Source organism: Triticum urartu, chromosome 1, assembly GCF_003073215.2.
Source record: "Triticum urartu cultivar G1812 chromosome 1, Tu2.1, whole genome shotgun sequence".
NCBI lineage: Eukaryota > Viridiplantae > Streptophyta > Magnoliopsida > Poales > Poaceae > Triticum > Triticum urartu.
Genome location: NC_053022.1, coordinates 44,874,915 through 44,897,806, shown reverse-complemented (window position 1 = coordinate 44,897,806; position 22,892 = coordinate 44,874,915). Strand labels below are relative to the sequence as shown.

General features: G+C 42.7%; 1 non-coding gene and 2 pseudogenes across 1 annotated transcript; 1 reads left to right on the top strand and 2 right to left on the bottom strand.

Moving 5' to 3' along the window:
* Nucleotides 1-8,037: 8,037 nt before the first annotated feature.
* On the top strand, nucleotides 8,038-19,997 carry LOC125532684 (annotated as a pseudogene).
* Nucleotides 19,998-20,736: 739 nt separating this feature from the next.
* Nucleotides 20,737-21,140, bottom strand: LOC125552509 (annotated as a pseudogene).
* Nucleotides 21,141-22,389: 1,249 nt separating this feature from the next.
* On the bottom strand, nucleotides 22,390-22,464 carry TRNAP-UGG. Its single transcript has one exon. It is a non-coding gene; the product is annotated as a tRNA-Pro (tRNA).
* Nucleotides 22,465-22,892: the final 428 nt, after the last annotated feature.

Here is a 22,892-nt window from a genome sequence, read left to right as displayed (position 1 = left end):
ATCAAGCTCTACTTTCCTCCCACTTACTTCTTTCGAGAGAAACTCTTTCTCTAGAAAGGACCCATTCTTGGCAACAAAGATCTTGCCTTCGGATCTGAGGTAGAAGGTACCCAATAGTTTCTTTTGGGTATCCTATGAAGACGCATTTTTCCGACTTGGGTTCGAGCTTTTCAGGTTGAAGTTTCTTGACATAAGCATCGCATCCCCAAACTTTTAGAAACGACAGCTTAGGTTTCTTCCCAAACCATAATTCATACGGTGTCGTCTCAACGGATTTCGACGGAGCCCTATTTAAAGTGAATGCGGCAGTCTCTAAAGCATAGCCCCAAAAAGATAGCGGTAAATCGGTAAGAGACATCATAGATCGCACCATATCTAATAGAGTGCGATTACGACGTTCGGACACACCGTTACGCTGAGGTGTTCCAGGCGGCGTGAGTTGTGAAACTATTCCACATTTTCTTAAGTGTGTGCCAAATTCGTGACTCAAGTATTCTCCTCCACGATCTGATCGTAGAAACTTGATTTTCCTGTCACGTTGATTCTCAACCTCACTCTGAAATTCCTTGAACTTTTCAAAGGTCTCAGACTTGTGTTTCATTAAGTAGACATACCCATATCTACTCAAGTCATCAGTGAGGGTGAGAACATAACGATAGCCACTGCGAGCCTCAACACTCATTGGACCGCACACATCAGTATGTATGATTTCCAATAAGTTGGTTGCTCGCTCCATTGTTCCTGAGAACGGAGTCTTGGTCATTTACCCATGAGGCATGGTTCGCACGTGTCAAATGATTCATAATCAAGAGACTCTAAAAGTCCATCTGCATGGAGCTTCTTCATGCGTTTGACACCTATGTGACCAAGGCGGCAGTGCCACAAGTATGTGGGACTATCATTATCAACCTTACATCTTTTGGTACTCACATTATGAACATGTGTAGTATTACGTTCGAGATTCATAAAGAATAAACCATTCACCATAGGAGCATGACCATAAAACATATCTCTCATATAAATAGAACAACCATTATTCTCGGATTTAAATGAGTAGCCATCTCGAATTAAACGAGATCCGATACAATGTTCATGCTCAAAGCTGGCACTAAATAACAATTATTAAGGTTTAAAACTAATCCCGAAGGTAGATATAGAGGTAGCGTGCCGACGGCGATCACATTGACCTTGGAACCATTCCCGACGCGCATCGTCACCTCGTCCTTTGCCAGTTTCCGCTTATTCCGCAGCCCCTGCTTTGAGTTACAAATGTGAGCAACTGCACCGGTATCAAATACCCAGGAGCTACTACGGACACTAGTAAGGTACACATCAATTACATGTATATCACATATACCTTTTGTTTTGCCGGCCTTCTTGTCTGCTAAGTATTTAGGGCAGTTCCGCTTCCAGTGACCGCTTCCCTTGCAATAAAAGCACTCAGTCTCGGGCTTGGGTCCATTCTTTGGCTTCTTCCCGGCAGCTTGCTTGCCGGGCGCGGCAACTCCCTTGGCGTCCTTGAAGCTCTTTTTACCCTTGCCTTTCTTGAACTTAGTGGTTTTATTCACCATCAACACTTGATGTTCCTTTTTGATTTCCACTTCGCTGATTTCAGCATTGAATATACCTCAGGAATGGTCTTTTCCATCCCCTGCATATTGAAGTTCATCACAAAGCTCTTGTAGCTCGGTGGAAGCGACTGAAGGATTCTGTCAATGACCGCGTCATCCGGGAGATTAACTCCCAGCTGAGTCAAGCGGTTATGCAACCCAGACATAGTTTGAGTATGTGCTCACTGACAGAACTGTTTTCCTCCATCTTACAGCTGAAGAACTGTCGGAGACTTGATATCTCTCGACCCGGGCATGAGCTTGGAAAACCATTTTCAGCTCTTCGAACATCTCATATGCTCCGTGTCTCTCAAAACGCTTTTGGAGCCCCGGTTCTAAGCTGTAAAGCATGCCGCACTGAACGAGGGAGTAATCATTAGCACGTGACTGCCAAGCATTCATAACGTCTTGGTTCTATGGGACGGGTGGGTCACCTAGCGGTGCTAGTAGGACATAATCTTCTTGGCAGCTATGAGGATGATCCTCAGGTTCCGGACCCAGTCCGTATAGTTGCTGCCATCATCTTTCAGCTTGGTTTTCTCTAGGAACGCGTTGAAGTTGAGGACTACGTTGGCCATTTGATCTACAAGACATATTGTAAAGATTTTAGACTAAGTTCATGATAATTAAGTTCATCTAATCAAATTATTCAATGAACTCCCACTTAGATAGACATCCCTCTTCTAGTCATCTAAGTATAACATGATCCGAGTCAACTAGGCCGTGTCCGATCATCACGTGAGACGGACTAGTCAATGTCAGTGAACATCTTCATGTTGATCGTATCTTCTATACGACTCATGCTCGACCTTTCGGTCTTCTGTGTTCCGAGGCCATGTCTGTACATGCTAGGCTCGTCAAGTCAACCTAAGTGTTTGCATGTGTAAATCTGTCTTACACCCGTTGTATGTGAACGTCTGAATAAAACACCCGATCATCACGTGATGTTTTGAAACAGCGAACTGTCGCAACGGTGCACAGTTAGGGGGAACACTTCTTGAAATTTATGAGGGATCATCTTATTTACTACCGTCGTTCTAAGTAAACAAGATGCAAAACATGATAAACATCACATGCAATCAAATAATAAACGTGACATGATATGGCCAATATCACATAGCTCCTTTGATCTCCATCTTGGGGCTCCATGATCATCTTGTCACCGGCTTGACACCATGATCTCCATCATCATGATCTCCATCATCGTGTCTCCATGAAGTTGCTCGCCAACTATTACTTCTACTACTATGGCTAACGCGTTTAGCAATAAAGTAAAGTAATTTACATGGCGTTTCTCAATGACACGCAGGTCATACAAAAATAAAGACAACTCCTATGGCTCCTGCCGGTTGTCATACTCATCGACATGCAAGTCGTGATTCCTATTACAATAGCATGAACATCTCATACATCACATATAGATCATTCATCATTCATCACAACTTTGGCCATATCATATCACAAACACTTGCTGCAAAAACAAGTTAGACGTCCTCTAATTGTTGTTGCAAGTTTTACGTGGCTGATTAGGGTTCTAGCAAGAACGTCTTCTTACCTACGTTAAAGCCACAACGTGATTTGTCAACTTCTATTTACCCTTCATAAGGACCCTGTTCATCGAATCCGCTCCAACTAAAGTGGGAGAGACAGACACCCGCCAGCCACCTTATGCAACTAGTGCATGTTAGTCGGTGGAACCGGTCTCACGTAAGCGTACGTGTAAGGTTGGTCCGGGCCGCTTCATCCCACAATACCGCTGAAGCAAGATAAACGTAGCGGCAAGAAAGTTGACAAAATCTACGCCCACAACAAATTGTGTTCTACTCGCGCAAGAAGAACTACGCATAGACCTAGCTCATGATGCCACTGTTGGGGAACGTTGCAGAAAACAAAATCCTACTCGTTTCACCAAGATCCATCTAGGAGTTCATCTAGCAACGAGTCATCGGATGCATCTACATACCTTTGTAGATCGCGTGCGGAAGCGTTCAAAGAACGGTGATGATGTAGTCGAACACGACGTGATCCAAATCACCGATGACCAAGCGCCGAACGGACGGCACCTCCGCGTTCAACACACGTACGGGACGGGAGACGTCTCCTCCTTCTTGATCCAGCAAGGGGGAAGGAGAGGTTGATGAAGATCCAGCAGCACGACGGCGTGGTGGTGGATGCAGGGCGTCACAGTAGCAGGGCTTCGCCTATACTACGAGAGAGAGACGTAACGGGGAGAGAGGGAGGCGCCAGGGGCTGGTGTCAAGAAGTCCCTCCTCTCCCCCCACTATATATAGGAGGGCCAAGGGGGGGTGGTGCGCCAGCCTAGGAGATCCAATCTCCTAGGTGCAGCAGCCAAGGGGAGGTTTCCCTCCCCCCCCAAGGCACCTAGAGGTGCCTTCCACCATTGGGACTCTTCCCTCAAGTGGAACCCTAGGCGCATGGGCTTTTGGGGCTGGTGCCCTTGGCCCATCTATGCCAAGGCGCACCCCCTACAGCCCATGTGCCCCCCCCGGGACAGGTGGCCCCACCCGGTGGGCCCCCGGGACCCCTCCGGTGGTCCCGGTACAATACCGATAACGCCGAAACTTGTCCCGATGGCCGAAACAGCACTTCCTATATATAATTCTTTACCTCCGGACCATTCCGGAACTCCTCGTGACGTCCGGATCTCATCCGGGACTCCGAACAACATTCGGGTTACTGCATATACATATCTTCACAACCCTAGCGTCACCGAACCTTAAGTGTGTAGACCCTACGGGTTCGGGAGACAAGCAGACATGACCGAGACGACTCTCCGGTCAATAACCAACAGCGGGATCTGGATACCCATGTTGGCTCCCACATGCTCCACGATGATCTCATCGGATGAACAACGATGTCGAGGATTCAATCAACCCCGTATGCAATTCCCTTTGTCAATCGATATGTTACTTGCCCCAGATTCGATCGTCGGTATCCCAATACCTCGTTCAATCTCGTTACCGGCAAGTCACTTTACTCGTACGGTAATGCATGATCCCGTGACCAGACACTTGGTCACTTTGAGCTCATTATGATGATGCATTACCGAGTGGGCCCGGTGATACCTCTCCGTCATACGGAGTGACAAATCCCAGTCTTGATCCGTGTCAACCCAACAGACACTTTCGGAGATACCCGTAGTCTACCTTTATAGTCACCCAGTTACGTTGTGACGTTTGGTATACCCAAAGCACTCCTACGGTATCCGGGAGTTACACGATCTCATGGTCTAAGGAAAAGATACTTTGACATTGGAAAAACTCTAGCAAACAAACTATACGATCTTGTGCTATGTTTAGGATTGGGTCTCGTCCATCACATCATTCTCGTAATGATGTGATCTCGTTATCAATGACATCCAATGTCCATAGTCAGGAAACCATGACTATCTGTTGATCAACGAGCTAGTCAACTAGAGGCTTACTAGGGACATGTTGGTGTCTGTTATTCACACATGTATTACGATTTCCGGATAACACAATTATAGCATGAATAAAGACAATTATCATGAATAAGGAAATATAATAATAATGCTTTTATTATTGCCTCTAGGGCATATTTCCAACATTCATAATCTTTGCGTTGATCTGGTAGGATCAACAACGGTGATGTGACCAAGCGTGTCTTCAACTCCTGAAAGCTGGCCTCACATTCCTCAGTCAAATTGAACTTGGTGTCCTTCTTTAACAACTCCGTCATGGGCTTCGCAATCTTTGAGAAATTCTCAATGAACCTCCGGTAGTATCCTACGAGTCCAAGAAAACTCCGGATCTCTCCAACTGTCGTGGTTGATTCCCAATTTGTCACGGTGACAACTTTGGTGTGGTCTACTGCTATTCCTTCTTCGGATATAACATATCCAAGAAATCCAACTTCCTTCAACCAAAACTCACACTTGCTGAACTTGGCGTATAACTGATGTTCCCTGAGCTTGCCAAGTACCAAACGCAAATGTTCTTTATGTTCTTCTTTGTTCTTCGAGTAAACCAGAATATCATCAATGAACACTAAGACGAACTTATCCAAAAACTCCATAAACACTTTGTTCATCATGTTCATAAAGTAGGCATGTGCGTTAGTCAGGCCAAATGACATAACGGTATACTCATATAGCCCATACCTTGTGGTAAAAGCTATCTTAGGTATGTCCTGCTCTCGAATCTTCAACTGGTGGTACCCTGATCGCAAATCGATCTTGGAAAACACTTTAGCTCCTTGCAACTGGTCAAACAAATCATTGATCATCCACAGTGGGTACTTATTCTTGATTGTTACTTCATTCAATCCACGATAATCAACAACCATACTTAACGATCCATCCTTCTTTTCCACTAGAAGTACTGGTGATCCCCAAGGTGACGAGCTTGGGCAAATATATCCCTTATCTAGTAACTCCTTAATCTGCTTCTTGATCTATCTATCTATCTACACCTATACTAATTACAGACTCCCAAGTAATTACCACGTTAATCAGAAATTAGGAGCCGTTCATCTGGTGGGACCAAGTTATTACAGTGTAGATCTGATTAGAGACTCCATACAAATTCACGCGAAAAAAGACTCCATACAAATTCCACTTTATTCATAATCAGATAATGGGCCCAACTTAAGCTCCACATTTAATGCTAAAGATAAGAGAACATTTGTCCATCCGATCTAATTTCCCCCCATCCGATTAATAAAGTTTTCATTGCATACGTTCTGTCAAAAAATAGTTTGCATTGCTTACGTCGCTCTGCACCGAACGTACGTTTCCAAAGCCTCTCCCTCTATTAGAAGCGACCAGATCTCCTTGGTTATGTAGGAAAAGAGAAGGGGAAAAAAGGTATACATCTGCCTCTTTCTAATGGCCATCAATTTGATGATCGAAGCCGTCGTCTGCATCTCTCCACGGATGAGTTATCAGATATCGCCTAGCTTGGCCGCTCTCCAACTGCCAAGTGTTGCCCCTTTGTTTTGAGGTTTCCCCTACTAATCACATTCTTCTTGCCCAGTTTCCTACAAGGAGCGGTTTGGTTGAACCCCATGAGAGAAGAAGTTTTGAAGTGGTACGATGGGGACTCACTGCAGCTGCAGCTAGGAGGAAGATGGCTTAACGCTAGCAAGGAATTAACGCATTGATTTGCTTGCTTGGGAATTTATTGGGTTTGAATCTTTTCTGTTAATCCCCATGAGCCATGAGAGAAGTTTTGAAGAAGTACGATGGGGACTTGGTGCACCTGTAGCTTGGAGCAAGATCAATGGCTTAATGGTAGCATGGAATTAACGCCTTGATTGGCTTGCTGGGAATTAATAGAGTTTGAATTTGTTCTGGTATGTAGCAAAATTGCTCCGAGTCACACAAAGTAAACTTTCTAGCTCGAATAGAATACAAGTTTTATAATATCTCGATGATATTATTTTACTGTCTGCAGGGTCTGAAGCAAAGAAGTACCATAGTTGATTGTCGCTTGAGAAGAAGGATTTATTGTCAAGGTTTCCAGATCGTGGTTGTGGTTGGCTGGGAGCATGTTTCTCTTTCACATTCTTCATGTTCTTTCACATACCTTATTTCCCTTTGGAAGTTGGCTTACAGAAGGTGCAGCATCATGAGGGCAACTATTGGCCAGAGGTAGATTCATATTCTGCTCCTACTTGGTTTGGTCTCAACATCCGTGACATACGCTCATATGTATGTATCTCCAGATGAAGCAAGAACTTTTTTCTTCTTAAAAAAACAGATACACTCAATGCTATTAATCATGCAGGTTTGAACTAGGTGATTGTGATACGTCCTCAAACCTGATGTTTGATATATTGCCTACTATGTTCACAACAACTTTCAGTCCATGTCATTCTCTTTGGAGTCTTGAAATCTACGGTTTCGAATAGATACTTCACGGATTCGTCGCACAAAAAGTGTTTATCTTTGCAGTCCCAGATTATGTAAGTGTAGATGCACGCAATAACTGTTATAAATAAAACGAGTTTGTAATACATCTAAAATCAGTTTGAGTTGTAACCACAGCCCTTATATCTTGCCCAGCCATCCCAATACAAATATGTCCCCTATTATGAATTAATTCAAGGGGTTACCTTACAGACATGGTAGGAGAAGGAAAGAAGTAACCAAAGCCTATAAGAAAGCAAGAAGTCAATTATGTGGCTTTGCATATGCAATGTGAGACAGTGTTGTTCATGATTGGAAAAGTGACAGAACTCAAACACGCAAAATTTTTTGGCAGAAACTTATATTGTCTTACCTTTCTGTTGTTACGTTATCTGTGTTGTCAATGTTTCCTTTTTGCAAAGGTTCTGTCAATGTTTTATATCACTTTATCCAATTTTCCCATGAACTTAAAATGCAGAAACAGACAGGGAGATATACTGTTGGGAAGCATCACCACAGATTTGAGATGAGAAAACAATGGAGTATAGCCACGATTACAGCACCAGCTCGAGGAGAAAACTGCAGCTAGAAAGGGAGCCACCAGGAGAGAAAAGTTTGGTCGATGAGGAGGAAGCAATTCATACTTGCTATGGCGGCAACAATGGCTGCATGGGGACCAATGAGAATAAGGTAATACAAACAATGATGGCAATGGAAGGCTGAGGGCAAGATAATGACTAGGCTGCTAAATCGATCTTTTTCTATCTATCTGCTGACCCATCCCCCATAACATATGAATTGGTCTCTCGGACATAGGCAATGTGTCTGTCATGAGGAAAAACGAATCAGTGGTGTATGGCACTACGACTTAACAGATTTGATCCATTTGTTTTTTGGTAGATCTCCGTATAATACGATGCTTCTCATGGAACCTTCAGTTCTTTTTTTTTTGCTTTTTCCATATTGATGCAAGCAACCCTGGTGGTAATTAAAAGATCTAGATTGTGGCGTTCAAAGCAAGAATGTTGTCTTGCATTTCACATTCAGACATGTAAGTATCTCGATTCTGCTTTTACTCATCTCTAAAGTCCCAACAAAAAAAGCTTTAATGGCTTATTTGTGTTTTAGAATCGTTACTTTTTAGGCTGTCTAAATAATCATGTCATGTTGCTTCATATATTATCATTTGCAGATACCGATTTAGTTAGTAATGTGTTTTGACGAGAGATTATGGTTCTCAGCAAATGTAATAAAATTTACGTGTTCGTATCATGCCACTAACTCAGATTTGTGATCTCAAGGATGATAATAGATATACAATGTGAACCATGTTGTTTGATTTTCTTTAAGAATTATTTTAGGTAGTTCCTCCTTTCAGTTGAGTACTATTCATATGTGGTATGATAAATAATACATGTGTTTATACATACCCATATATTATATACACGTGGGTATAGTGATTTTAGTCACATTTGTAGCGTCATAGCCCATCCATCATGTGGCACCGAATTATAATGGCTTGGATCAATGAAGGAGTATTATATACTCAACCGAAAAAAATAATGCTACATGTGAAAGAAAACAGTCCTTGGCCAACAAAATATATTATCGCCCCAGATTTCCCTCGGTTAGTATTGAAGGAGACAGTGTTGGCCAATGAAACATAGTAACATTAGAAATTTCCGTCAATTAGTATTGATCTACATATCCATAAAAAAAATTAATAACGTGAAAAAAATGAATCCTTGGCCAACTAAACGTAACAGGTTTAGAGATTTCTCTAGGTTAGTGTTATGTACATGGCAACACACAAAAAATACTACACATGAGAAAATGAGATCTTGGTTAACAAAACATATACCAACTTTAGAGAACTCCCTTGATCAGATCTGCCCAACTCATCCTATGTATCCCCGTAGAGAAGTCCAATCTCTCGATCGCAGCCATACAATGTCGTGAGTGACCAAGCACAGATAGATCATGTACCTTAAATTGAAAGTAAATGTTGCTTTTTTCTTGGATCAATGACCACAGGTCATTCAGATAGAACTGGTACGTGTTGTCTCTTGCGCATTCGAGTTCAAACCATTTATTTTGTTTTTGTGGCATTTGTAGCACTGGAGCTTGCACCGAAGGATGAGAAGGTGTGGCATGTTGAGATGATGGCTTCATCCCTTAGAATTTAGTACTTACGTTCTGGACTGTGTTTGAACTTAAAACTAAGTGGTGTGCACGATTTCCCTTGCAGGTGTAATTTCTCTTGCATTTTTGTGAGGGTTCGTCATTCAGCCAGTTACTGGAACCAATCTGATGTTTCATTGTGCTAGATCATTTCAATTAGTATAGCTAACGATGTTGCTGGATTAGCAAATCAATCTGGTTGTCTTCGTCTCTTCGACAACACATGAATCCTATATCATGTGAAGCATATATCATGTTATCATGCACTTTGTCGGATCAATTGTTATCCAGCACTTTGAATCAGTTGTTTATTTTTCTGGTGTCTTTGTCTTCTCCATTAGTAAATTTCACACCCTTTAGATATAAATTATTAAATTTGTTCACATTCTCTCTTTTTAGTTTATATTCATGTGGGTTGTGTACAAGAAGTCAACCAGTGATATAAGTTCCGACAATTGCCAGTCACCTGTGGTGGCTATCATGCCTAGACGAGTCAAGACTCAAAGCGCATGTGTGCAACTGTACGTACTTAGTGACAACCAACGCGTAATTGGCAGTTTTGCATTGGACCATGCTAACCAAATTGAGATGCGGCCATATGTGCTACAAATCCGCCCGTTTCCAATATCTCAGTAATTTTTCTAATCCACTTTCAGCATGCATGGTGATGGCGGACACAAAGTTGTTGCTTGCACTGCCTCATGACTAAGGATGAATACACACGGTGAGGATCCATGGTCGATGAGGTATGAGTTCATTTTTAATTTCAATTGAGGAAATAAATATTCTATGTTTTAGTAATTCTTCCTTCACAAAGTACCAGATGAAAACTAGACTGAATAATTTCTCTTATTTGAGATGGTCTTTGAAAAATGCATGCCTATGACTATCAGTAGACATACAAGTCCAATGCTCGCCCGTTATTCAAATTATTTTAATTTGTATTTGTAATATGGACTGCTACAAAAATCATGATGACAATGACCAAACCATTTAAAGTTCCTCTTATACCTAAGCAAAATCCTCCGTAAAAAAATATCTAAGCAAAATTTGGCGACTTATACAAGAGGAAAATCTGGAGCGACCATCCGGGCCTATTTGTTCAATAAAATCGCACAATAGCACGATGTGGCCTGTAATTAAACTTTGAAGTACATTTTTCGCGTAAGTCCATCATCGATGTTGTACATGTATACTATCCAAGTCCCAAATTTAAATTCTACATATACGCAAATATGTGGTTCAAGTGCATGTAATAAAAATCACTATACATATGTAAGGATCTTTGGTATGATGTTCACGAAAGCTCTCTAGAGGTTGTGGCATTCTTCAAATTCCTGATGTGATAAAGTGTGTTCTTTCTTTAATTTCAACTTATGTCTCTATCCGCTGGCATGCCTGGCAACTCTTCTGGAAATACATCCGGAAAATCCTTTACTACTGGTACTTCCTCCTGTACAACTCCTGATAAGGAATTTACTTGAGTCCTATTCGGCACATGCCGGGATACATACTTGATCCTTTTTCCCTCTGGGGTGGTGAGTAAAATCGTCTTACTAGCGCAATCGATGATTCCTCCATATATCGATAGCCAATCCATACCCAGAATCACATCCAAACCTTGCGATTCCAAAATTATCAGATCAGAGGGGAAAACATGCCTACCTATGGCCAATGGCATCTGAAAACATCCCTGGCTTGCCATATACTCTGCTCCAGGTGAGGTTACTAACATGGGTGTCTTAAGTATTCTAGTGGGCAGGTTATACTTATCCACAAATCCCCTTGATATATATGAATGAGATGCACCAGTATCAAAAAGAACGACTGCAGTAAATGACTTAACCAAAAACTTACCAATTACTGCATCTGGCTGGGCTTCAATCTCCTCTATGTTAACGTGGTTCACTTGTCCCTTGTTGAAAGGGTTGGGCTTCTTCCCAGAGCTTCCATTGTCATTTACATTCTTAGCTTCAGGACATTCATTGGTGTAATGTCCAGTCTTTTGACACTTGTAGCAAGTAACGTGGCTTAGAGCCTTCTTGGCAGGTGTTGCCGGGTTGGAACGGTTCTATCCGCTACTTCCTCCATTACCATTGCCATTCTTGGGGTCACTATGGTTATGCAAACTTCCTCCATTATGAGTGTGGCCTCCATGGTTATGCACAAGCCCTGCCGAGTTCGGGGTGAAACAGGGTCTCTGCTGAGCTCCAGAATTATACTTCCCTTGTGCATACTTCCTCTTGCGGCTGTCAATCTGCTGCTTCTTCCCTTCAAGCATGAGATCTCTATCCACCAACTCCTGGTAGTTATTGAAATTTGCTACCATTAACTGCATGCTCAGCTCATCATTCAGTCCTTTCAGAAACTTCTCCTTCTTAGCTGCATCTGTAGCAACATCATCTGGAGCATAACGTGCTAACTTACTAAACTCATCCACATACTGGCCAACAGTGTGTCCTCCTTGGCGTAAGTTGCGAAACTCACGCTTCTTCATGGCCATAGCTCCTGCTGATACATGGGCAGTACGGAAAGCTTGCTGGAACTGATCCCATGTGACAGTGGCTATAGGATAGGTGCCAGTGTAATTCTCCCACCATGAGGTTGTTGTTCCATCCAATTGGTGTGCGGCAAAACACACCTTCTCAGCATCTGTGCATCGTACAGTGGTTAACTCCCTTCCAATCCTGCAGAGCCAATCATCTGCAACTATCGGCTCGGTGCTACTAGTAAACACCGGCGGCTGCAACCTCAGAAAACGGACTAAACTGTCAACTGGGGGTGGTGGTGGTGGGTTTTTGTTGTTGTTGTTGTTGCTGTTGTTGTTATTGTTGTTGCCTTGGTTCTGAACTAACAACTACATCAGGGTATTCTGCTGCTGGATCAACTGAGTGAGCTCCGTGGAAAGGTAAATCCGGGGTCACGTCTCGGAGGCATCTGAAGGTTTGGAGAAAAGAGAATAGAATAGAATGAGGTCTAGTGAGAAAACACTACCCATATGCACATGAGACAAACACAGTCATATCACTCAATCAATCAAGCAAGGGCATACAATCGGTCTAGAACTATTGTTACATAGTGCTTGGACTATACTATTTACATGGTAGACTACTACTACTGTTTTGGTGGTCAACTAGAAATATTGATCGGTCGAAGACTCCATGACATCTGCTCCATCTTCATCAACATAGTCATCATCGCTACCATCGGGGTCCGAGTCGGTGTCGTCGATGATGATGTAGTCCTCTGGACGAATCTCCTTGGGTTCTTCGTCTTCTCCTCCTAGCGCGGGGTCTCCCATGAATACTCCTAGCTTCCTTTCCAGATCATCATTCCTCTCCACTAGTATGACGATTTCCTCCTCCTAATCTTCAGGAGTAGCCTTGAGTTCTTCCTCCAGCTCCGTGATCCTTGTCATTGCCTTCTTCAGATCTATCATGCCTGCGCACATCTAGTTCTCCTGGCGGCGAATATGTTGGTTTAACTCCTGGATGAAAGCGGCAATGGATCTATCCTTCCTGGTGTTGATCATCTCCCATTGCTCATCTCGGCACCCACAAATCTGGTAGGTAGTATCCTTGAGATCCTTGTGGTAAACTTCTCCAATGCGTCACATTGTGATGTGAGCTGCCATACTCTTTCCTAGACTCCAGGTTGGTGCATCGAAAGAAAACTCTATGGGATCAGTGACTGGTGTGAATGTCCTTGCTGGAACTTGAACTTGAATCATCCAACGCTCCTCTTCTGGTAAAGTGGCATTGTAAGTCCCGATGAAGCTTGGTATTCCAATGTTCAAGTACCTAGTGACTTCCTTCAAGTGTCTTCCAAAGGGGGCGTCTTCATCCGGTTGCGCAAACTTGTTCCTTGCGTCCGCCATCCTAAAGAGTAGAAAAAGGAGAGGAGTCAGAAATGAGAAGAGAATAGTGATCTAGGGATTTAGCTTAGTGGTCGTGTCCTACAGCCAGCATGTGCTCTGATACCATCGTTGTAGCGACGAGACTTCAAACAGTCTGATCTCTATGTATAAGTGTCATCCCTGGATCAGTAATGCTGACACACACAGTACTTGAAGGATTTATAACAGAGTGGCAATCACACACTTATTACATCGAATGTCTCAAAAGAGAACTTATTACAATAAATATGGCTTAAGGTCATCTAATACGATAACAGCGGAAGGCTTGGATGATAAAGTGAGTCCATCAACTCCAACGACATCACTGAGTGAAAGACCACCACCTAAGGCTCCTTAATCATCGTCTGAAAAGTCTGCAACATGATACGTTGCAGCCCAAAAAACGGGTCAGCACATAGAATATGCTGGCAATGTAACACAAGAGAGTAATGAACGGAATAATGCTATCACTACAGGCATATATGGTTTGGTGGAGGCTGTAAGGTTAAAGGTTTTGCGAAAAGCCAATTTTTCCCTACTTCAAAGGAATCAATTTCATTTAACTATCATGGTGATTGTTAAATATTGAGAAGATTCACCCAACTCAATCCCAATTAAAAATAATCATCATTAAACCCAATCAAATTATATTAAGAGTGATGAGATCCACATGATAATCCAAGAACTAGATACTCAAGATGTCCATAACCAGGGACACGGCTAACCGTGATTAGTTTGTACACTCTGCAGAGGTTTGTGCACTTTTCCCCACAAGACTCGACCTCCTCTGTTGGAGTTCTCGCACTACATGGTGTTTGAGAAACGGATGACCGAGACACAATCTTTCCGAAGAGGCCCCCTTAACCGATAGATAGGCCGGTACACCTACAATCCCCTACATCTGCTAGCCCATCATGGCAAGGTTTCCCACAACTTACTCAACTGTGCCAGAGCCCATAATGGCATGTGGCTGCACACAGAAGTTTCCAGTATGAATAATCTTATGATCCCTATGAGCCTGGGTGGCGGTCCATAGGAGAATCACATGGTACCCCGGGATTTCCAAAATACAGGCAATCACTGGGTTCCCCAGGTGCCTCAATCCACCCAGATGTGTATTAAAGTCGCCGCCTTAAGTAACCATTAATTAGCAATCTCACATCTGTCATGAATACACTCAAACGTCTATGAGCATAACATGGCAATATAAGCAATGTAGAAGTAACTCCCAGGGTTTGATAATAATCAGGTAAATAGGTACTACCTCATCTACTTCCCAAACCCAACAATTTAATTCAGATCCTAACCATGCAATGTTTGAGGGTTGATCTAATGCAATGAAAACTAGATAGTAAGAGGTATGATCAAAGTGTTACTTGCCTTGCTGATGATCCGTGAAACCTAGAGACTCGATGTAGCACGCTTCGCACTCCGGGTACTCCATCGCAATCAAACAAGCATACAATAAGAAATCAAGCAAAAGCATGGGTAAAACTCAAAATAAGAGATCTAACCAGAAAGTTCAACTTAAGAACTATAATTTTCAAAAAAAATCAAATCAACAAAGCAACAAAACTGAAACGGCGAGAGAAACAAGCTTCATTTACTAATCTGTACTAAGGTCAAATTTTACAATACCAAAAACTTTTTTAAGTTAGTTAAATGGAAAGAGGGCTTCGAGACGAAACTCTAGGCGCTTGAATCGCCTGTTTCTGATAAACGAGTGAAAAGTTATACTAGAACGAAAATCGGATCAGAAATCGTGATCGAAAATAATCGCGGAAAATCCGAGAAAAAGAAAAACTGACGAAGAGGCTAACGAACGAACGTTCGCTGCTTGCGGCTAAACGGTGAACACCGTTCGTAAAAACGAACGTACGGACGAACGTCCGCTAAATAACTAAACGGAAAAAATAAAACCGATCTAAATAAAATAAAATAACACGGATCTAATAAAACTGTACTGTTTTCCGAAGAAAACCGGCGGCGCCGGCGCTACCTCCGGCAAGTCCGGCGAGAGGCGGTGGGTCGGCGGCGGCGGCTCCGGCGAGGCGGCGTGGGGAGGCGGCGTGCAGCGCGGCGGTGGTGGCCGCAGTGGCTTAGGGTTTGGGTTTAGGGCGGGGCTGGTGGGCTACGGCTGTGTGGGGGGTGCGGCTTTTAAGGGGTCGGACTGAAGAGTCATGGCCGAAAATGTCCCTAAGTCGGTTTGACTTTCTTTTTTTTAAATAATTTTGACGTGCAGAAAAATAAAGAAAACAAATACTAAACGGACTCCAAAAATCCCGTAATAAATTTTCCCCGTCCTCTAAAAATAAGACGGACAAGGTGAACATTTATTTGGGCCTAAAATGAAATTTTGAAAAACGCATATTTTTCCTAATTCAAATAAAATAGCGATAAAACTACGAATAAAAAATCTTATTTGATTTTAATATTAAATCTCTGATATTTTTTTATTATGAGGAAGTCATTTTATCCTCTCTCTTTTATTTTTTTATAAAATAAATATTTCAGAGAAAAATAATTAAAATCAAACGATCCTCTTTTCAAAATTCGAGAACTCCAATATGAAAATGAGGAAATCCCCAACTCTCTCCGTAGGTCCTTGAGTTGCGTAGAATTTCTAGGATCAACCAAAATGCAATAAATCATGATATGCAATGATGATCTAATGTATAACATTCCAAATAGAAAATTTGGGATGTTACAGTTCTAATTTACGGAGTCAAGCTGTAATTGGGCTTAGTGCTCCGATTGTGCCTTAGGACTACGACTGATAGGTAAATGCCCCTTACTCAACCAATGAAGGCGGGTAGGGCTTTTCTTTCTTTTGTTTAGGATTGGCAAGAGGATGTCTGCCTTGGCTTCAAAGCTGTTAGAGAATGCGCTCTTATCACTACAAGGACGCAAGAGAAATTCCTCGAAGGTAAGACTAAAGGGATGGGGCATTACCGGTGTTAGCGACGAAGGGATTATTTGCAAGAGAAGGTTGCCCTGTTAAGATACGAACATGGGGCATGGCACGCATAATAGTAAAAAAGGGCAGAGAAGAGGATTGATGGACAGAAGGAGCTGGAGGGCAACAAGGAATAGAAGAAGTTGTTCCACTCGTAGCTCTTCTTCTTTTTTTAAAGCTTAACTCACATTTCGGGAGCGGATGCTTCTCGAGCTAAATATATGCCCCCAACTCTTGAACAACTCTCACTTTCCTTGGCCGATAGCTTAGATGACCGACCGTTAGGCATGGTTACCAATGATTTCACAATATATATCTTGTTTGGTGAGCCAACCGGCTTCTCCCGAGGATGAAGGTAGTAGAACAAAGAGGAGCCGCATCTTTTCCTGGACGAAGAGGAATCAAGGTCCATCTCATTAAGGCCGAACATTTAGTCTCGTTCTTGATAACAATAGGGAATATCTGGTCTTGTTTGGTTTTTCTTTCAAGGACTTTTTCTTTCTTGCAATTCTGTGAACTTTGAATGCATCATTTCCTCCATTTCTCGGAACTTATTGCGGAATCTAGGCCCACTAGGAATCCACGGGATTTCTGGTAAATCAAGCTCTCTCAGGGGTGGAAGCCAGCCCCCACTACTTGATGTTATCACTCTACAAGATTCGACAATGGATTTGTCTTCCTCAATCTCTTCGAAATTTTCCAATCCTGCTATTTTCCCCAAGTCTTCTTGAGTAATATGATCCCTGAGGGTCAATCATATCCCTTCCCCCCTTTGCCCTTTCAAATGAAAAAGAATTACCAATGCAAAAAAATGAAATGAAATGAACAATTGCTACTTCTTTATTAAATTACACCAAAAAGAAAGTCTGTAAAAAACAAGAGCCATCCTAAAACTTAACTACCCCTTGCCCTCCCACCGAACCCTTCTTTCTGTCCAAAAAAGGGAAGAGCGCACCAAAAATTCCAGAAAGAACTCTGCAACTTACGCTCTCATTGCAGTGGCACCTGTTAAAGTGGCGGCAAAAAAGAAAAGACCAAAAAGAAGGTTTTTTTAATACCTCTGACGATCTGAACCAAGCAGTCCGATCATCCTTGCCCGTCCCCCTCTTATGTCAACCGTTGAAAGAGCATAGCCCAGGAATGAACCATATCGATCCAAGGTTGCAAGGAAAGAAGAAAGGTAAACCAGACCATAGGAATCTTCTGATGAAGTCAATCAGAGAGGACGGTTAGGTTCTTTGTTGCCTCATCTGCTTAGCTTATAGAATTACACGGTTTATCACGATAGACATTCCAATCAATGGTTGGACGATCAATACAATCGAACTATTCCGTCCCACTGCTGAATGACGGAAACGGAAGCTTTTTCTTACTAATGGACTGATCCTGGGAGTTCAGACTGCCAGTTAGATGGTTGTTCGTTTGTGTGCTTATTTTCCTTCCCCACTCAAAAACAAGTGTTACAGAATGTTCTTTAATTCAAATAGGTATGATCCTGTCCATCCTTCCAGAGCTAGGCACCTGCTTCAGAATGAGAATCTTCGAAAGAGATCGTTTCTTCAGTTTAGCAATCAATTAGATCCATACTGACTTAGCTTGAAGCATGGCTTGCCGTTTCGAGGCTCGATGCTACTCTTGGAAACATTATTGATACATAGACTTTCAAGCATCTCGTAGTTGAGCGGTACTGCCATCAACAGTACAAAGATGGAAAGGGACTGCTGAACATGGATAGAACGAAAGTTGAAGTCGCATGTCTCTCTTTTCCTGTTAGTTAGGAAAGAAAGCCGATATAAATAGCTGCATACTAGCGAATTCCCTCTGACTACTCTTCCTAGGCTGGTCAAACTATTGGATTCCCATTCACTTAGTAAACTTATTGGACAGACGGGTCAACCACTTGACCGAGGGGAGTAAGGTTTGTCACCACAGTCCCGATAGAAGGTCAAGTTTAAAAACAAACAGAAGACAAAGCAATGAATGAAAGGAAGGACGGATCGCTTCTCTTTACAACCAGGGCGGGTCTCGCTGCCGGATCAATGCGCAGGACGCACGATCGACAAATGACAATAGAAAGAGCCACCCAAGAATGAAAGAACCTGGAAACAAACCCGCGAGCGAATACCAAACAGAGTAAGGAGGAAGGGTCGAAGGCAGCTTACTAAGCGAGAAGGCTCCAAGCAATAAGGCATTAGAAGGAAGCTTGCTGCTTTGCAACCTAAGAGGTATAGCTAAGCTTAGTCATCAAGGGCCAATAGATAGAGCTGCTCTTGTTGCTAATGGAGAAAGATTGGAGTGAAGTTTAGTATGCTTTCTAAGATCAGAGGAGGAAAAGAATGAAGGTGTGGGCGGGAAGGAGGAGGCAAGGCTCCCTCAATGTGTATTCGAGTACTCATTACGGAACCACCGATTGATCCGATTAGAATTCCCGCGGGGTGGCGCGGGGAACTTGCTGAATCAACTCCTTGGAATCGAAGGCCTGACTGAGGGCCAATCCAATGGTAACCTCAACCTAGGAATGTCTGTTTCACTTCCTGGATAGAGCCAACTGAGATGCTCTGTCTCGATGTTGACCTAACATGGATTGATTCTAAATTATGAATCAAAAATCCTGATCTCGCAAAGGATCTGCAATAGTTGTGTGTACTCGAGGACTCTTAGGGAAAGAAAAGCACCTTTCTCTCTCAGCAGTTAGACCGGCTATGGGTGGGTTGGTTATATAATGCGCCTTCCTTCTTCGGACCTTTTGGTATGTATTGCCCCCTAACTATAGATCATATCCACTGGACCAGAAACTCAATTCCGCACTACTGCTGAGTCATCGGACTTATCCACCTTAGGGATTCGTGGAATTTCCGTTTTTGAATTGCATTGGGGGAAGTCTAGCAAAGCTAGGAAGATACATAGAGTCCTTTCCCACTGCTAAGGGAGAGCAATAAACTAAATCAAATGATTGTTTTTCACCAGGGCCCTTTTTTTGCGGGTACTAAGAGTCCTCTCACTACCAACCAACAGACATCATCATCTAGTTGGTTCTTGCCGGTATCAACAACGAGAATGAAGAACCAAATGGAAACATCAACTAACTATGGCTCTTGGCCCAGACAACGTCCTAGGCGTAGGGGAGATCAAAACAAGAATTCACGCCTAGACGACGATGCCCGTCCTGGGCTGCAGTAAGTAGATCGAGAGGTCATTCCGCCCCTTGTCCCCGAAGATGGGTAATATGTTCGCATACAATGTTTCTCCAACTTTTTTCTAGAGGGCCTAGCTGGCGAGCGATCCCATTCCGCGGTAAAGAACAAGACAGCAAGCGAGCGTACCTTTGTTCGCTTCTTTTCCACCAAGCACAGAAGTTTAAGGAGAACTGTAGGTTGGTGGCTACCTAAGGAAACTCCGATTCAATCCGCCCCCCGGCTGGGAGGAATCTACCTCATCTCGATCACAAGGAGAGGTTCACCATGATGGGGGATCAGGTAGTTTAATTCTTTGCATTCCAAAAAGAATGAAATGGATAGGGGACCATCCTTTTTTTGCGGCATGCTCTCTGATTTACGGATTCGCAGGGGGCCGAGGGCCAACCTTAGTTGACTGACAATGACAAAGGCTTGTGAAACAAAGTAGCGCCTTTGAAATGGAATCTTAATTAACTATCAGTGGTGCGAAGCAGCTTAGCCCCGCGGAGCTAAAGGTTATACCTTTGTAAGCGAAATGTGGTTCTTCTATGTAGGGTATTCCTCCTTTACTCTCTTAATTAACGTCGAGCTAAGTGACTTTGTGTAGCGTAGTAGAATGAAGGTTACGTACGCACCGACACTCTCTTATCCCTAAGCCTCTTTGCTAACTCGCTCGCCTACAAAAATGAGTAGGCAAGGCTAGGCAAACTCAGCCGCTGACTTTGACTATACTGTAGTAGAATTTCTAGCCTTTTATTTTAGAACCCTTTCTCATGTTCTTTCATCCATCAAGTAGGAGAACCGTCAGGTCCTTAGTAGCGTTGACAAAGAAGAAGAGCAGGTGAAAAAAAGCTAGAATTTCCAATAGTGAGACCAGCTTAACAAGCTACGTTTCCTCTTGATATGAGGTGCGAAGAGAAACAACTCTTTTTTATGACTTCCACTTCTCGATCCCGGCCCGGAAAAGTGCCCGACCCCTTGATGAATGAAAGAAAGGGTTTATGAGCCCTAGCCCTGTAAGGCCACACCTGTGTAGAGTAGATCGTTCAACACCTGCGGCACAAACCCATTTTTGACCAATTGGTCCGTATATCATAGGCGACCGAACGGCCACCCCCCGTCTTACTAGACCAACCTGCTATAATTATTCCATAAACACCTAGCGAAGATATGGCAAACAAATAAAGTAGCCCTATGTTCGGATCTGACAATACCATACCATAATCAGAAGGTACAACGGCCCAAGCGACCAGACTTAACATAAATGTAGCCACTGGAGCCATTCTAAAAAGGGATAAATTAGCACTACTTGGTGAAATAGGTTCTTTTAGAATCAATTTCAAACCATCTGCTAGAGGTTGTAACAATCCGACGATCCCACTTCATTAGGATCCTTTCGACGTTGCACAAAAGCCATTACTTTACGTTCAGCTAGCACTAAAAAGGCTACTCCTAGTAGAAGTGGTAGAATTAAACAAAGTATTTTCGATGGAACAACTATGTTCGTTTTCAATTTTCTATTCACTCATGATCGGGCCTGACCTGGTCGACCCGATCAAACTATTTCACTTATGATCTGGCCTGGTTGACCCAATCATGATACTGAAGGATGGGACCTTTTATCGAAAAACTCCAAATCCTGAGAAGTTTTGAAGATAGTGCTCCTGTTACATTACTTCGAATGGAATCCTCACTTGACTAAGCATAAGCAAATACGTGGCTGAGAGTAAGCAATCCCCTTTCCTAGTGGTTGAGTCATGATCAGAAATATTGCGAAAGAAAGTGAAATGTCCTATCGTCATCCCAATTTGGGCAATCCACAATGTCTACATTTTATGTATCCATCTTGACTCGTTTTTGGTGTATCGATAGTTTGTTGTATTACACTTTGAACTAACCTAGAGGTCGTGCTTAGGCGAAAATCAATATCAGTGAAGTAATTTCGGAACTCTAGAAATCGTGAAAAATTTAATCCATTTTGTTAAATATCGCGAATATAGTGGAAAAAACTCGAGAACATTCCTTTGAATGGAATTGTTCATTGGGTTCGACTTGTTGTTCGACAAAATAGAAAGATGTCTCTTGTATGTTATTGTAAGGTGATTCATTCATAATATTTCTTATGTGCGGTTTCAAGATGCTAAAAAGGTAGATTTGGTAATCAGCTTTTGAGCTCCATTTTGTGGACATCATCAATTTGTGAATTATGGACTTGCCGGTAGTGGTCAATACTAACTGCACAGTCTAAATGCTCCCTGACCAAGTTTGCGTACTCATCAGGGTTGAGTTGAGGGGGAAGCCCATGCGCTAATTGGGCTTCGAGGTGGCTATACGCGAAAAAGCTCGCTTTCTACTGAGGCCTGTTCTGTCCTAAACTGTTCCAGAATGTTATTTGTTTCATAGAAAGAGTCCAAAAGCACATTGATGCCGAAAGAATCTTCGGAACCGGTGGAGAGGCTATTCTGATTGAAGGCTAGACACATAACATGACTGAGGTATGTAAATAAAACCTATGAAATAGCTATATAATATGATCTAAATATAGAAGAATATCAAAGATAATGTATTGAAAAATAATCTTTTTAGTTTTCTTTTTCTTTTGTGCGCACTTTTCGCCTGCCTTCCCGACCGCGGATAGGCTACGGGGCTTTGCACTTCAGCCCCATTGTGTGAATACCACATCAAGGTGACAGGATTCGAACCCTTGGCCCTCTGTACCCAAAACAGATGCGCTGACCAGACTGCGCTACACCTCGTCTCCCCCTCAGAACATATGGATCTACCCGATCCATAAAGAAAAGAACCACCGCTTCTAGGAAATTTTGACAATTCTCTTTCACTTGCATTTTCTTTCGTGAAGGCTCGCTCTCGTTCTTCTTACATCTTGCCCTTTTTTCTTTAGAATTGTATCTGTGGCTACTACTGTTTTGCCAGTGTGTCTATCCCCAATAATGAACTCTCGCTGACCGTGCCCTATAGGGATCATTGAATCGATAGAAATAAGCCATGTTTGAAGAGGCTCATATACGGAACACCTAGAAATTCTACTTGGAGCAGGAGATACAATTAAGCGAGATTTGGAAGCTACAATTTTGCCCCTCCCATCAATAGGTTTAGCCAGAGCATTTATAACACAGCCCAAGTTATATATGCTCATGGGTATCTAAGCAATTCTTCCTGTTGC